Here is an 18,408-nt window from a genome sequence, read left to right on the forward strand (position 1 = left end):
AAAATTCTCAGGCGGAACGCCTTCATCGGTTGTCCCCATTATTAAACCCCTGTTGTTGAAGGAATTCTCCCTCGAGCCCCCTTTAAGGCGACGGGAACCCTCAGCGGTAGTTTGACAATCGGAGAACTCGCAGACTGCTGTTCTCCTCCTCGCACTCTTCCTATCCATGGCATCCTCTTGAGATTGGCCTCGGGGCGAGGCCCCGACGGGGAACCCCTCGGAGAGACTCGGGGACTGGAGACGGCGGAGAGCCGGCAGAGATGGCAAAGACCGGGCGAAGGACGCTCGGAGTCGGAAGGGGCACCGATGGAGTGGCTGAGTGGCTAAGCTCTCAGGCGAAAGAAAGGCATCGACCCTCAGGCGAAGTGAAGCCCCTGGAGGAAAGGCAGGGGCTTAAATAGGCAACAGAGCCAGGCACAGTTATGGTGGCGGATGTCCCTAGGCCAGCCAGTGCCCACCATGTGTCCCCCTCACCACGGCATAGGGTTGACCGTTCATAGACTTTTATGGTGCGATGCTTAGGATCACGTCCTGGTGGGAGTTCCGAAAAGACTCTTCGAGTCGCCTAATCAAAAAAGGCTCCAGTATGCGCGCATTAAATTCCAGATTTCTGAGGGCGGTCGTGTGCAGAATTCAAGGAAACACTTCGACTATGAAAATTTTTGTACTTCCTCCGATCGAAACTCAAACTCGAAAGTGGGGGGACTGGTGTTGGGTGTAAAACCCCCCAGCCGAAGTTCATGTCCGGAGTGACCCCTCGGGGATTCTGCAGACAAGCTTCGTCCGGACTCCTACGGGAGCCAGACTCCGTCTCCGACTTCAACTGCGACTCCTATGGGAGCCGGACTCCGTCTCCAACCTCAACTGCAGACAAGCTTCGTTCGGACTCCTACGGGAGCCGGACTCCGTCTCCGACTTCAACTGCGACTCCTACGGGAGCCGACTCCGTCTCCAACCTCAATGCAGACAAGCTTCGTCGACTCCTATGGGAGCCAGACTCCGTCTCCGACCTTAACTGCAGACAAGCTTCGACCGGACTCCTACGGGAGCCGACTCCGTCTCCGACTTCAACTACAGACAAGCTTCGACCGGACTCCTACGGGAGCCAGACTCCGTCTCTGACTTCAACTGCAAACAAGCTTCGTCCGGACTCCTACGGGAGCCAGAATCTGCCTCCAACTTCAACTACAGACAAGCTTCGTTCGGACTCCTACGGGAGCCAGACTCCGTCTCTGACCTCAACTGCAGACAAGCTTCGTCCGGACTCCTACGGGAGCCAGACTCCGTCTCCGACCTCAGCTGCAGACAAGCTTCATCCGGACTCCTACGGGAGCCAGACTCCATCTCCGACTTCAACTGCAGACAAGCTTCGTCCGGACTCCTATGGGAGCCGGACTCCGCCTCCAACTTCAACTGCAGACAGCTTCGTCCGGACTCCTACGGGAGCCGGACTCCATCTCCGACTTCAACTGCAGACAAGCTTGTCTGGACTCCTACGGAGCCGGACTCCATCTCCAACTTCAACTGCGACTCCTACGGGAGCCGGACTCCATCTCCAACCTTAACTGCAGACAAGCTTCGTCCGGACTCCTACGGGAGCCGGACTCCATCTCCGACCTCAACGCAGACAAGCTTCGTCCGGACTCCTATGGGAGCCGGACTCCGTCTCGACTTCAACTACAGATAAGCTTTCGTCCCGGACTCTGCCTCCAACTTCAACTGCAGACAAGCTTCGTCCGAACTCCTATGGGAGCCGACTCCGTCTCTGACTTCAACTGCAGACAAGCTTCGTCCGGACTCCGACTCCGTCTCTAACTTCAACTACGACTCCTACGGGAGCTGGACTCCATCTCCGACTTCAACTGCAGACAACCTTCGTCCGGACTCCTACGGGAGCCGGACTCCGTCTCCAACTTCAACTGCGACTCCTACGGGAGCTGGACTCCGTCTCCAACCTCAACTGCAGACAAACTTCATCCGGACTCCTACGGGAGCCGGACTCCGTCTCCGACCTCAACTACAGACAAGCTTCGTCCGGACTCCTACGGAGCCGACTCTGTCTCCGACTTCAACTGCAGACAAGCTTCGTTCGGACTCCTACGGGAGCCGACTCCGCCTCCAACTTCAACTGCAGACAAGCTTTGTCCGGACTCCGGTCTCCGACTTCAACTGCAGACAAGCTTCGTTCGGACTCCTACGGGAGCCGGACTCCGTCTCCAACTTCAACTGTGACTCCTACGGGAGCCGGACTCCATCTCCAACTTCAACTGCAGACAAGCTTCGTCTGGACTCCTACGGGAGCCGGACTTGTCTCCAACTTCAACTGCGACTCCTACGGGGGCCGGACTCTGTCTCCAACTTCAACTACAGGTGAATTCGTCCGGACTCCCACGGAAGCCGGACTCTGTCTCCAACTTCGACTGCGGACCGGACTCCTATGGGAGCCGGACTTCGTCCCCAACTTCGACTGCAGGAAGACCTCGTCCGAGCTCCTATGGGAGCCAGACTTCACCTCCAACTCCAGCTACAGACTCCAACCAACTTCAGCCGACAAGTTTGGACCCCCTGGAAGGCCGCAGTAACGGCCATGATTTGCTCCACTCCCTGCGGCAATCCTACCGGCTCATTACTCCCTGCAGGCCGCAGTAACGGCCACGATTCTACTCCACTCCCTACGACGGATCCTGAGGTTCCACCACTCCCTGACGAGTCACGACAACGGACGCCGTTCCACTCCCCGCAACTGATTCCACATGGCGAGCATGGTGACAGCCACGACTCCACCCATTACTCTTCATGATAAATTCCTTCTGGCCCCGTACGGCCCACGACGAGGCGATCATAAACAGTTGCTATCAACCCGCCGCTCTCCCCGTCTATAAAAGGGGACCAAGATATGTTATTCTCCAAGCCCTCATTTTTACCTAGAAACTCTGCTAAAATTTCCGTTCAAGCACTCCATTCTTGTTGAGGCAGAGAACTGACTTGAGCATCGGAGGGTCTTGCCGGAGCAACCCCACCTCCGATTTAGACTTCTTTTGCAGGTCCGCGGCGACCGCGACACCCTCGACTCCAGCTTTCCGGCCCAGGTGGATTTTTGCACCAACAACATCAAATATATATATATATATTTAGATTAATATAATGTGAGATCTCATCTCGAATCAACTCCAGATCCTTCATAGTTGTTAAGGTTAAGATTATGAAAAGGAGCTTAGGTCTTCACCTTTACATGGATAGTTCTTCACCGTAATTTGATGATCGTAGATGCCTTTTTTCTGATTTTTTGAAGCTGCACAAGTGTCCGACCTTTATAGATATCCACACAAAAAAATCAAAGATTCTTTTCAAATAGATTTAATTTCCTTCTCAAGAAAATTAGCATATAGATTTTTCTCTTTGTAGCCTTTGATCAAGCTTCAACTTTTGAATGCCAAATATAAGAAGAAAGGAGAGAGAAAAATTCCTAAACCCACCCAACACCTTGGGCATCCCAACTTTGGGCATGAGGGAGAGAAAAAGGAGAGGAAGAGGCATTGGAAAAATATGAGACCTGGTCTCTTCTTTCTTACATCTTAACTCCACATGTAGTAGCCCTTTTATAGACTTTATTCCTTAGGTGTTTGGAGTTTTATCAAAACTAAAACCCCCAACCACCATAGGAAATTTAACTCCTTATCACATAAGGAGATGTGGTGCTTAACCTCCTTCCAAAGATGGTCTAAGGGGTGCATGGAATATGGATGGGCGGCAAGACTTTTTGCATGAACATAAGGGGCGCAAGTTCTTTCTCATGTAACCTCTCATGGGGTGCTAAGTCTCCTTCTTATGATGAACCGCTTGGCACCCCACTCCTTTCCATGTTTGGCCTAATTCTTGATGGAAATATAGCGCACAAAAAGATAATAAGTTGGGTTTTGATATGAGATCAAATCTCAAACCAACAAGGAATCCAATTCTCAGAAGGCTTTGATCAAATCAAACCTTTTGATTTAGTCAAATCTTTTTAATTCCTTAAATCCTTATTTGAAGAAGACTCAGACTCATGGCGCTCATTGTCTCTCGACACAATCAATAACTAAATTCGTGCTCAAATCAAAAACAAAATCCTTATCAAATAAGGACTCCTAATGATATGAAAATCTAGGGTTTAACCATGTGCTAGCATGGTATTCCAAAATCCTTTAGGATTTCATAAATCCTAATCTGATTAGGACTTCTCAAGTCTAATTATAAATTTTTGATTTATTTTTTTTTATATGTGATTCCATAGGTTCTATTCCGTTTAGTAGTAAGACATATTGTGATCTTCATCATGAATATCATCGAAACTCCTTTCAACAGATTGAAATAATTCTAACTCACTCTATTAGAATTATTGATCATCAAAATAAGTTTCAAAAGTCTCATAATCCACTAGTTATGCCTAGCAGTATGTAGCGGTATTCAGTAGAATAAAATAAATGAATCTCTAGGTACAATTACTATATGATATAGTCCTTTTATTACAAGTCTCGATAAGATGGAGGTTATGAATTTCTCATCAAATTCTATCGTCTGTCATATATCAAATTTATTCGACTCAAGTTTCTATTATGAAAACTATAAATTTTTTTTTCCATCATTCACTATGTCCTGACCAAGATCTTCTGAACTCGATCTCATAAATTATATAGGACTAACTTTCTTATCTACCAAGGATGATAGATCCTATATGGGTGCACATCCTATTCTTACAATAAATTTAATGTAGCCAACATACATTGCAAGAACCCATATGGCTAAGATCGAAGTGTATATGCAATCAAACTACAGCAACCCTAGTATGAATAGTCAAGCATTATAGTTTAAAGGATTAGTCACACTACTGCAGCATCGAGCAAGTCACTGACGAGTGAGTAGATATCCAAATGCTTCTCATATTAGTCACGCTCAGTATCCTTGCACTTCAGTATCCTGACATTATAGACTCGAGATTCATCTATCCTAAAAAAGAAGCAATTCATGTATCATTCTATCTTGATTGATCACCATCTCTATGATGATCCATCGATCGAAAGTATTTAGAAATTAATCATCAATGATACACGTCTCAAATTTTTAACTCTTAAAAATATGTGTCATCATCTTATTAATTTTTAGATGATTTATGGACACATACACAATATGAATGGAATAATTAACCCAATTTTATAGATATCAAATATAAAATTATGTCCTAGAAGAAATATATGCGTCAGCCTGATTGGCTTCTAAGGCATACATCTAATAGTATATCCCTTAGAGATGGAAGTTTATCTGGTAATTCCTCTTGTACAAGGTCTTGAAAGTCAGAAAGTACTTGATTTATTTCAGAAGGTAAGTTAGGACATCACCTATGGGTGGAGACACTTCCTTAGCCACTAGAACATAAACAATTCCTTATTCTTTGCTCTCGTGCTCAAATTATTTCTTGTTTAGCACATGTAAGGGTTTAGTGGCTTCAACCTCAGGTTTGGATTCTTTGGCTGACCATTTTGTGACTACCTCAGGTTTAAAAGGATTTAACACTATCTTTCAACCATTGTACTTGAAGACATAAGTATTGATCCTTCCAAAGCGAGTGATATTCATATCATACAACCATAGTCTTCTTAATAAAATATGAGCTACATTCATAGGAAGCACATCACACCAAATTTGGTCCTTATATGAGGTAAATTGAATTGAAACTTGATAGCTTCGTGATGTTGTCATTAGGATACCGTGATTATCAAATTAATTTTAACTTTTAAAAATATTAAAAATAATAAAAAATAGTAAGTCAGATCGAGTCCACAGAGAAGCAGTATTTTGATTTGATAATTTTAATTTTTATAAAAAAAATAAAATTTTAAAAATAATAATTTAAGTTAAAAATAAAAATAAAAAAATAAAAAAAATAAATTTGATACTAAGATCTACTATTTAGATTTTAACTTCTATTTGTAATAAAAATAAATAATATAAATTTAATGAGCATAAAAATAAATTGGTACTAAGATCTTCTAATTAGATCTTAGCATCTACTTATAATAAAAATAAAAGATAAAAATTTAAAAATATAATAAAATAAATTTTATATTAATTGAAAGTAAAATTTAATTATAAAAAAATTTAAAAAATAATAAAATAAAATTATAATAAAGATCTGAAATTGATTGACGTAGCCTCGTCAGAAAGATGGTTGACGATATTTTCTTCTTCCTTCATACTCCATAGAGCAAACTGGCTTCTCTCCTTCTTCTTTTTGGATCCCTAAGCTTCTCTTAATTTTTTTTTATTTTTTTGATTTTTTTTATTTTTTTTCTTATTTCTAGACCTTCTTATTTATAGATAAATTTTTTATCTTTTTCTGGTAGCAAATGGAGTCCCAAAAGCCCTCAAAATCGTGTCAAACCCGCATCCTTTGCTTCTGATCATCGGATTATGTTTGGATGCATGAGATTACATCAAAAAATCAAAGATCATGCCTTATTACAGTCAGGATCACTGTCAGCCATCAAATTATTCACCAGATTTGATTTAGACCATAAAATCATGCCAAAAAATTCTCTTCTGTTTAGTTCTCCCACCAACAACCAACCACGACTGTCCGATCTCACTCAAGATCACTTCTAACCATTGGATCGCACAGCTGCTGTGGGCCACCACCGCTTGATATGGTAAAGTGTGTTCTAGACCATCCAATCAGATGTTCGACGCAATCTTAACTGTCCAATCATGCAAAAGCCAGCCACCTATCATAAGCCGTGACATGGATCGAAGGAAATTTTTGTGGATCGTATGGCTGATTCTGTGGATCGAGCGGCCAGTCCACCATGCATCGAAAGCTTTTTAAAATAGATTTTTAGATATTTTTACTTGATTTTTGCTTGAATTTTATGCCTGAAAAATAAAAAAAAATATGAATTAATTTTTTATTAATTTTTTAATTATTTTGATGCTTAAATTACTTAATTAGCTTAACATCTATTTTTCATAAATATGTTCTAATTTTATATTTTTTTAAATTATTTATTTTTATAAAAAATTTAATTTATTTATAAAATTAAATTTTTTAGAAGATGTTAGTATTATTAATTATCAAAAATATCTAAAATAAATATAAAAATATATGACTTATCACATCCCCCAACTTACTCATTGTTAGTCCCTTAGCAATGCAATAAAAGTATCATCATATTTCAACAAAAATAGATCTAAGATTAAAAATTATTTAACAAATATCGCCAACTAAATATTAAGTTTTGGAAGTAAATTTTGTAGTCAGTACAATTAGAAACTTTCCTAGAATTCATCTAAAGATCTACAGTACCTGTGCTTGTATTGGCTATTTTAGTATTTAGGTGCTAGCTTATAAAAAGCAATGTATCTTTTTTATCTGCTATTTTAGTTAATTTTCTATACACCTTCAAATTAAGCTCATGAATTAAGGTAGCTTTCACACTACTTCACTCTTTTTTTCTTTTTTTTAATAGTAGTCTTGAGCATCCTAGCCTTTCCTCCACTATTTGACGTGAACCTCCACACTTGATTTAGGTGCAGAGATCCGATTACTAAGCTTAGAATAATCCACATATACTCTATATTTTGCACTTTTATTTTAGGCAGGCAGCTCTTTCTCAAATTCAAATTTTTTTAATTGGGGTGTATATTTGTTGGAAAAGGTGCAGGATTTCATGCATGAATTTCAAAATAATTTTGAAATATAACGCAGTAAAATATATAAATTAAATAATTTAATATATAAATATATATAATCAGATTATTAAATCCTATAATTAAGATCTATAACATGTCATATTATATTTATAAATTAAAAAATAAAAGCTTTGGTATTGATCAAATCAATACCCTATATCTAAAATAGTTTTAGATCTAAAACCTAGATCACATCTAGATAAGAGAAGAGATCAAATCTCTTATCTTCATGCGGGTCGAGAACTCCATGGTTAATTTTTTTTATTTTCTTTGGAGCCGCACACACGTCTGACCTCTATAGGTGATCCACACGAGGCTGCAATAAAATCAGAGATTCATCGAACGAAGATCCGCTCGAAGTGCTAGCTTCTTGCAGATCCCTCCGGATGGTTAATCTAAAAATATTCTTTGGATCTCTTGGACATTTCATGAGATGAAGAATATGAGGAAGAATGAGGGAGAAGTCAAACCCTTTGACCTCCTTAAAATCAGAAATAATATGTAATTGAAAAAGGTCCTAAGAGAAGACAGATCTTCTCTTTCAGTACATTAACGATTGATGTCCTGAGAACATCTCTATGCTAGGACATGAGGAGACCTTCTTCTCTAGATATTTTTTAAACTTTCAAATCTTATGATATCTAATTTTTCTCATAGAAAAATCTAATGATTTATGGAGAAGAAGGGTTCTAAAAGAAACCTTAAGAGAAGACCTTCTTTTCTTCTTCTTTTCTCATCAGAACATGATCAGATCATGTCCAAAATTAGATCACCATACTCCAACTCATTGGAGCACAGATCCACCACACCATCACTCTTTCTCTCTCAAATTTTATCACATAAAAATATAAAAATAAAGAGAGAATAATCTGAAAAGAAAATAATAAGAGAAAATATTCTTTTCTCTTACTTTTTGTTTCTACAAGACATCAACTTTTGATCTCTTGATTAAAGACTCTCCTCCAAGGATATTGGCACCTCAAACCACCTATTCCATCCTCTTTCTTCTCTACTTTTTCTATCAAAAAACTACAGATTTTAGACTCCTTATATCTTCTCATATGGGGCAGCACCAATATAAGAGGTAGATAAGGTCAAGAGTCCTAGTTAAACAAGGTACTTATGGGGCGTCCAACTCTTGGACACCCCCTCCCTCAAAAATTTCATAGAGAGCATGAAAGTATGCTTAAAAGGGGCAACAAAATGATAGGATAGGCTTGGAGAAAGTTGGTGCAAGAGAGGAGGGAAGAGTCCTTATGAAGAGGGACTCTTTCAAAAAAAGAATAAGCCTAAACCACTTTCCATAATTATCCAAATCACTTTCCACATTGAATCAAATCAAATCTGATTCAAATCTCTAGAATAAGTGGTGTGAGATAACATTCCTTGGATGTAGATATCATAGAAAAATATCTAGAAATTAATTAGTGAGTGTGGGTTTGAGATTTCTTAGGTGGCGCAAGAGATGATATGGAATCCTAGTCTAACTAGGATTCTTATGTAGATTAAGTCAAACACTTTGAACCCAATCCAAATTAATTGCAACCTAATTAATGATGATTCTAGTCCAACTAAGAATTCAATTAAATTAGATTAAATCATATTTAATTCTAATTTAAATCTTAATTTAATTAAGAATTAGGTGCATACAAGTCCTGATCGAACAGGGACTTGTTCTCCCTTGAAACTGGCTTATTCAATAAATCAATTAGACTTAATCTAATTAAATCTAAACTAATTCTAATTGAATTAAATTTAATTAAACTTAATCTCAGCCCAATTACTTAATCAAATTGAGCCAATTAGCAATCTAATTGCTAATCGATCCTCCTGCAACACTTGCATTAGGTCAAACATTAATCACATTGATCGTTTAACCTTAGAATGATTCTCAATCATCGATTAACCATCTAATTAGGTTACAACCTCTTATGTGTGTGACCCTATAGGTTCAAACTTAAGCTGGTAGTAAAGAAATCAATTTCTGTACCAGTCTAAGTAACCATCTAGCAATGGTTCCCGACGTCCAAATAGGTTGAATGTATGCAAAGCAACATTCTAAGAACCCTGACCCATGGTTACCATATAATTTATCCTTTTGACCAATAATACTCAAGATGACTTCGAGTATGCTGTCAACACTCATATAAGTCATCTCTATTGTGTCTCAAAATTTTGCAAATCTCGTGACTCCTCACGAGGATTACCCAGGCCTAGGTTTTGCTAAATTGAAACACAGTGAAACATTCTCTTCTTGAAATTAATCAGGAGTGGTCAATCTCATCTTGACTCACACATCGATTTCACAAGTACTTGACTATACCCAAAAATCTTTCGAATCTATATTAAAAATATAGGCAATCCAACACCAAAGCACAATGAGTTGCTTGCAAGTCACCGTGGTGATCTCAGGTCGGAGGGACACTTATACCCATTAGCATTAGCTAGCTACTCTTGATAGTAGAGTGTTACATTGATCACGTTCAATGCAGATATACTTCTACATCTCACCTGGATGCCATACCAGTGTCTCTACACCACTTGGTTATAAGGATAACCAATGCATATGACATACAGTGACCTACACTTGATAAGTTATCATCCTTGTTAATAACTTATCATTTGATCGTGAACAATTTAAGAACTATCTGATAAATCTTTCTTTATCAATTGATTGTAGTTCTAAAGATTTCATCATAATTTAAGAGTTCATTTAAGGAAGATAGAACTTTTATGATGAACCTACCAAATAACTATTATTATTAGATAATTCATATACTAATTCCAATCATCTACCACTTAGATGATTGGCTTTAGGACATATTTTCCAATAACTTTCACTTGTACTAAAGCCAATCAGAACGATATCAAATATCCTATCTTCCACTTGAGTTTGTAGAACTTCTTAGTTCCGAAGCCTCAGCAAATGGGTCGGTCAAATTCTCTTTTATCATCGATCTTTCAAAGATCGATGTCACCTTGATCTAAAATCAAAAGTGATAGCAATACAGAGTATGCTGGTCCTTCAGTTCTTTAGCCAAATTTATGGCTCCAGTACTATGATAGGACTGGACCATCAGTGGAGGGTGCCACTCCTAACCTGCTAATGAAGCTCAGCAATTACACAGCTTACATGGCAGCATCATATGCTACGATGTATCCTACATCACTAACTGAGTAGACTAAAGAATCCTGCTTGGGATCTTTCCAGCAAATTGCTTCTACAATTAGGGTATGATCCGACACTGTCTTTTATCATCTTAATCTGACTGAAATCAAAACATCCACATGTTTAAAGTCAGTATTTTCATATTTGAGTCACTGGACTTTAGTATTTCCCAAATACTTAAGGATTGTCCATACAATCTTCCAGTGGTTCTTACTTAGATCAGACTGATATCTGCTCACTACCATTAGTGAGTATACCATATCTGATCTTAAACATGGAGAAATTAGATGACATCCAAATCTTTATTCTTTGCAATGCTGGAATGTCATTTCCAATTAAGAGAATTTCATCCACAGACAACACAAGGAATAACACTACAGAATATTTTGTCCACTTATAAATGCAGGATTCTTCTTTGTTTATAACAAAGACATATGTTCAAAACGTATGTTCCAACTCTGGGATAATAGTGAAAATGGGCTTTATAGGTCTCCACCTTCCCGTCTGCGCTACTCTGATCCTTTTGAAAAATCCATTCACACCTAATAGGTTTTATCCCTTCAGGTGAATCATCTAGTGTCTATACACTATTGATTTTCATGGACTTCAATTTAGATTTAATGACTCCAAGCCACTTCTCAGAGTTAGACCACTGTATTGCATCCCTATAGGTGATCGGATCCTTGTTAATCTCATCGAGCTCAATAAGATCGCCGTCCCAGACCTAGACACTGAAGTGTCTATCCAGCTAACGCGGTACTCTACCAGATTTTCTTAAAGGTGTTATTTTAATGGGCTCTGAGTTTGATCTAATCAAATCTAGTTCTGTAGATTTACTAGATTATGTCGATTCATTTTCTACCAGTCAAATTTTTAAGTTTAACTTGATAGGCATCAGTTCCTTCTCTAAGGAACTTCTTTCCAAAAGGAATGTCCTACTGCTGATGAGCATCTTATGTTCTTCAGCATGATAGAATTAGTAACCCTTAAACACCTATTGGACCAAGAATCAAGTTTATCTATATGCAAACCTTTGACATAGGCCGATCAACTCCAAACCCAAAGGTGAGAGAGTCTAGGTCTATGCTCGATCCATATCTCATATGAAATCTGCACAACAGACTTACTCAGTATATTTTCAGAGTAAAATAGGTAATCACACAAGAGCACAATCCTGAAACAGACAGAGAAGTGAACCCTATTGTGGATTGAACCATGTCTAACAAAATTCAACTTCTCCTTTCAGATACACTTTGTTCTGAAAAGAAATCCACTGAGAGAGAATCCAATTCTCTCCTAGATATGTCACAAACTCACTGGATAAGTATTCGCCTCCTCGATCTGATCGAAGAGTTCTAACACCTTATCCAGTTTGTTTCAATCTTTCATTATTGAATCATTTGAATATTTCAAATGATTCAGGCCAGATGCACCCATGCCTAGATAGGTCGTCTATAATGAAATATTAATATCTTCCTTTGGCACTTAAGTTTACAGGTCCACATACATCACTATATATGAGACTTAGAACTTTATCAGCTCCTTCACCTTTTTCATTAAAAGGTGACTTTGTCATCTTTTCAAGAAGACAAGACTCACAGGCTATCAATGATTTACAATCATTGATGTCGAGGTTTCTCTCTCAAGCTAATTTGTTATCATGTTCTTGTCAAGGTGACTAAGCCTATAATGCCAAAGATAGACATTCATGATATTATCTATCTTGGGAGTATACATTACACTTAACAGGCTATGTAAATGTTAAATATCATTTTCTTATTATCCATGTATTATTATAACATTATCATAATAATATCACAATAATCTTCCTTTATTAATGAATGATGATCATCTTTGGCCAAAAGGCCAACAAAGATTACATTCATTATAAATAATGGATAATAGTAATAATTACTCTAAATGACAATATTTGAAAATAAGCTCTACAATTCCTAAAGTTAGGATTGGAATAAGACTTCCATCCCTAACATTCAAAAATTTCTCACCATTTTCAAACATTCCACTTACTTGTAGTCCTAGCAATAAATTGCATAAGATCATGGTATCTAATACCTAGGTAGTGGAATTATATAGAGAAACTTTAAGGTGTTATTATATAATATCTTAATGAGAAACTCTTGCTCCTTTCTCTTATTCAGCCTATTATGGTCAAGGAAAGCAAGACAATTCTTCTTCCTATGACCCTGCTTCTAGTAGAAGCAACATGCCTGATTTAGATCAATTTTGGACTAACTGTTTTGATTGGACTAAGAAGCCCCAGTACGAACCCATTCGTACTGCTGAACCAAATTCAACTTTCGATACTAATTAACAAAGTTGGGTCCCATAAGTCATCACTATCTAACAGCGATTGGAGCAATTAAGGTTTAGCCTTATTTTGAGAAAAGAGAACAATGACCTAATGTATATGAATTATTTTAAGCCTAGAGACTTGGACTTTAGTCTCAAGATTCTTCACTATTTTATTCAAATTGGTAGCCTCTACCTCTAATTCGGAAATTACTTTAATTTTCTAATAGGAACTAGAATCCACATAGACTACACACAAGCCCGACTTTGGTTGGCCAATCCATCTGCATCTACGGATAGGTTCATTAACTAATTATTTCTCCAAACAACTTTTAGTAATTTAATTTTGCCCCAAAAATCTAATCAGTAGGCTTTGGCCTCCACTGTAAGGATCCGGTTAGGTCCAACCATTAACATGACCATACTTGGTGCATCTAACCAACGAATGATTAAGTCCAACTTTGGTTGGCTAACCTAACCACCATTAGAGAGACACTTCCAAGTCATCATATGATGAGTGATAATTCTATTAGTCAACAAGCACCAGGCTTTGGGTCTGTAATGATTATTGAGTTAATGGACTCATTATCAAACACCTTAATGGGAGGCTATGACTTAGTTATCTCCATAACTTTATCATTTTAAGGACCTAATAAGTTTAGAGGATTTAAAATTATTAGTGATTTAAGGATAGAAAGGACATGGACCAATTTGCTCCCACTGACTTCACCAAGTCAAGTCCTCCCACTGACTTCTCAAGTCATTAACAAGGACTATGATCAAATTTAGTCCATGGGCACCTAGATCAGTCTCACTGAATGAAATCAGACTCACTGATTTCCTATATGACATAGGTTAGCACGAATCAATAAGCAACCTAATCAAGACTTGATTAACCATATTGACCAGGTAAGTATGATCGATGGAAGGGTCTGCCAAAGCTTGCCTTAGACACCATAAGAAATGGCCAGGTAAGTGGGCTCCCAATTAAAAACCACCGATCAGGTTTACCTTAGACACCAACTGGTTTATCAGTTTTGATTTTGTCTGCCTAAAGACTCGGCTCAGTCGCTGAGCCACGATCAGTGTCCATTTGTTAGATATATGGACTTTGATCAACTATAACTATTGAAGTGATCTATAGAAATGACCTAATCCTAATTAACTTTTAATTAGATTTGATCAATTTCTTAACTTAGTCCATATTTAATCTAACCCTAGGTCTAACCCAGTTAATGACCTGATCAAAGCTAACCCATTATCCTTTAACCCATGTTTTATAAATTATCTTAGGATCTTTAAATCATAAATCTAGATCCTAAATAATCACTTAATTCTTTTAATTAAGTTCATGGCTGAGGGTTGGGGTTTGGCATTTTAAAAACCATTTTCAACTTTTGAAAGATTTAATACAATTTAGTGTTGTTTCACTAAATAGGTCGACTCATTTCAAAAATAGATCAGCTTATTTTACTAATAAACACTAACAATTAAAATCAGTCAAAAAAATAATTGAGCCAACTTTTCAGTCAAGCTGGATTGCTGGTCGAGCTGGCCCGATAAGCAAACAGAACCTTCGCAAGATCCTGTTCTTGGCTGATTTTAATCTATGTACATTACATAAAATTTTATGAAATGAAATAGACCTAATCTAAAATATTCATGATAAGATTTATTAAATTTTTTTAAATTTTTTAGATCATAACGTAGCAGGACAACCTTTGCACTGTAAGGGATAAACCTTACAGCAGGACAGCCTACAGTCCATGCGATCATTATTTTATTTTTTAATTTATTTTAATATAATTATGAACATATTATAAAAGAATCTAGTGCTCTGATACCACTGTTGGAAAAGATGCAGGGTTTCATGCATGAATTTCAAAATAATTTTGAAATATAATGCAGCAGAATATGTAAATTAAATAATTAATATATAAATAATATAATCAAATTACTAAACCCTACAATTAGGACTATAATATGTCATATTGTATTTATAAATCAAAAAATAAAAGCTTTGGTATTGATCAAATCAATACCCTAGATCTAAAATAGTTTTAGATCTAAAACCTAGAACATATCTAGATAAGAGAAGAGATCAAATCTCTTACCTTCATGTGGGTCAAAAACTCTGTGGTTAATTTATTTTGTTGTCCTTGGAGCCACACATGTGTCCAACCTCTACAGGTGATCCACATGAGGCTACAATAAAATTGAGGTTCGTCGAACGAAAATCTGCTCGAAGTGCTAGTTTCTTATAGATCCCTCTGGATGGTTAATCTAAAAATATTCTTCAAATCTCTTGGACATTCCATAAGATGAAGAATATGAAAAGGAATGAGAAAGAAGTCAAACCCTTTGACCTCTCTAAAATTAGAAATAATATGTAATAGAAAAAAGTCCTAAGAAAAGACAGATCTTCTCTTTCAGTACATCAATGATTGATGTCCTGAGAACATCTCTATGCTAGGACATGAGGAGACCTTCTCCTCTAAATATTTTCAAACTTTAGATCTTATGATATCTAATTTTTTTCATAGAAAAATCTCATAATTTATGGAGAAGAAGGGTTCTAAAAGAAACCTTAAGAGAAGACCTTTTTTTCTTCTTCTTCTCTCATCAGAACATGATCAGATCATGTCCAAAATTAGATCATCATACTCTAACTCATTGGAGCACATATCCACCACGCCATCCCTCTTTCTCTCTCAAATTTTATCCCATAAAAAATAAAAATAAAGAGAGAATAATCTGAAAAGAAAATAATAATAGAAAATAATCTTCTCTCTTACCTTTTTGTTTCTACAAGACATCAACTTTTGATCTCTTGATTGAAGACTCTCCTCCAAGGATATTGGTGCCTCAAACCACCCATGCCATCCTCTTTCTTCTCTACATTTTCTATCAAAAAACTACAGATTTTAGACTTCTTATATCTTCTCATATCGGGCGGCACCAATATAAGAGGTAGATAAGATCAAGAATCCTAATTAAACAAGGAACTTATGGGGCATCCAACTCTTGGACGCCCCCTCCCTAAAAAATTTCATGGAGAGCATGAAAAGATGCTTAAAAGGGGTGAAAAAATGATAGGATAGGCTTGGGAAAGTTGGCACAAGAGAGGAGGGAAGAGTCCTTGTAAAGAGGGACTCTTTCAAAAAAAGAATAAGCCTAAACCACTTTCCATAATTATCCAAATCACTTTCCACATTGAACCAAATCAAATCTGATTCAAATCTCTAGAATAAATAGTCTGAGATAATATTCCTTTAATAGATATCATAAAAAAATATTTAAAAATTAATTAGTGGGTGTGGGCTTGAGAATTCTTAGGTGGCGCAAGAGATGATATGGAATCCTAGTCTAACTAGAATTCTTATGTAGATTAGGTCAAATACTTTGAACCCAATCCAAATTAATTATAACTTAATTAATAGTGATCCTATTCCAACTAGAAGTTTAATTAAATTAGATTAAATCATATTTAATTCTGATTTAAATCCTAACTTAATTAGGAATTAGGTGCATACAAGTCCTGATCGAACAGGAACTTGTTCCCCCTTGCAACTGGCTTATCCAATAAACTAATTAGACTTAATCCAATTAAATTTAAACTAATTCTAATTAAATTAAATTCAATTAGACTTGATCTTAGCCCAATTACTCAATCAGATTGAGCCAATTAGCAATCCAATTGCTAATCTATCCTCCTGCAACACTTGCATTAGGTCAAACATCAATCACATTGATCGTTTAACCTTAGAATGATTTTCAATCATCGATTAACTATTTGATTAGGTTACAACCTCTTATGTGTGTGACTCTATAGGTTTGAACCTAAGTTGGTAGCATAGAAATCAATTTCTATACCAGTCGAAGTAACTATCTAGCAATGGTTCCCGACGTCCAGATAGGTCGAATGTATGCAAAGCAATATTCTAAGAATCCTGACCCATGGTTACCATATAATTCATTCTTTTGATCAATAATGCTCAAGATGACTTCGAGTATGCTGCTAACACTCATATAAGTCATCTCTATTGTATCTCAAAATTTTACAAATCTCGTGACTCCTCACGAGGATTACCCAGACCTAGATTTTGCTAAATTGAAACACAGCGAGACATTCTCTTCTTGAAGTTAATCAGGAGTGGTCAATCCCATCTTGACTCACACACCGACTTCACAAATACTTGATCATACCCAGAAACCTTTTGAACCTATATTAAAAATACAGACAGTCTGATACCAAAGCACAGTGAGTTGCTTGCAAGTCACCATGGTGATCTTAGGTCGGAGGGACACTTATACCCATTGGCCTTAGCTAGCTACTCTTGATAGTAGAGTATTATATTGGTCATGTTCAATATAGATATACTCCTACATCTCATCTGGATGCCATACCAGTGTCTCCACACCACTTGGTTATGAGGATAACCAATGCATATGGCATACAGTGACCTACACTTGATAAGTTATCATCTTGTTAATAACTTATCATTTGGTCGTGAACAATTTAAGAACCATCCGATAAATCCTCCTTTATCGATTGATTGTGGTTCTAAGGACTTCATCATAATTTAGGAGTTCATTTAAGGAAGATAGAACTTTTATGATGAACCTGCCAAATAACTATTATTATTAGATAATTCATATACTAATTTCAATCATCTACCACTTAGATGATTGACTTTAGAATATATTTTTCAATATATATCAATCATCAATTTTAAATGATAATTGAATCTTTAGTTGGTCTTACAATCAAAACCTACTTTGCCTTATTAGTGTGCATATGCAATTGAAAGTGCTGATAGTCTTTAGATGATCTAAGTAGCTTGCTAAAAGTCTGACCAACTAATTTACTTCTTAACTCACTACAGTCATTAGCAAATACTTTTTTTTACTATTATTTTAGCTGAGAATTTTTTTTCTTGACACATGATTTATTCAAAAAGATTTTTTCAAATTTTTTTTTTAAATTTTAAAAAAAAATTAAGAGATTTTTCTACCCTCCAACTTAAATACCATTGTCCCCAATGGTATAAACAAATTAAAAAAATAAATTCAAACAATGAGAATGAAATGAAAGGTATAGGGAGAGAAATAATTTGAGAAGAGGCACTGATCATCGATATAAAGGCTGTAATTTTTTTAATAAAAAAAAAATAGATTATCTCCCAACAAGCACTAAATTTATCATC

This window comes from Elaeis guineensis, chromosome 7 (assembly GCF_000442705.2).
Source record: "Elaeis guineensis isolate ETL-2024a chromosome 7, EG11, whole genome shotgun sequence".
NCBI lineage: Eukaryota > Viridiplantae > Streptophyta > Magnoliopsida > Arecales > Arecaceae > Elaeis > Elaeis guineensis.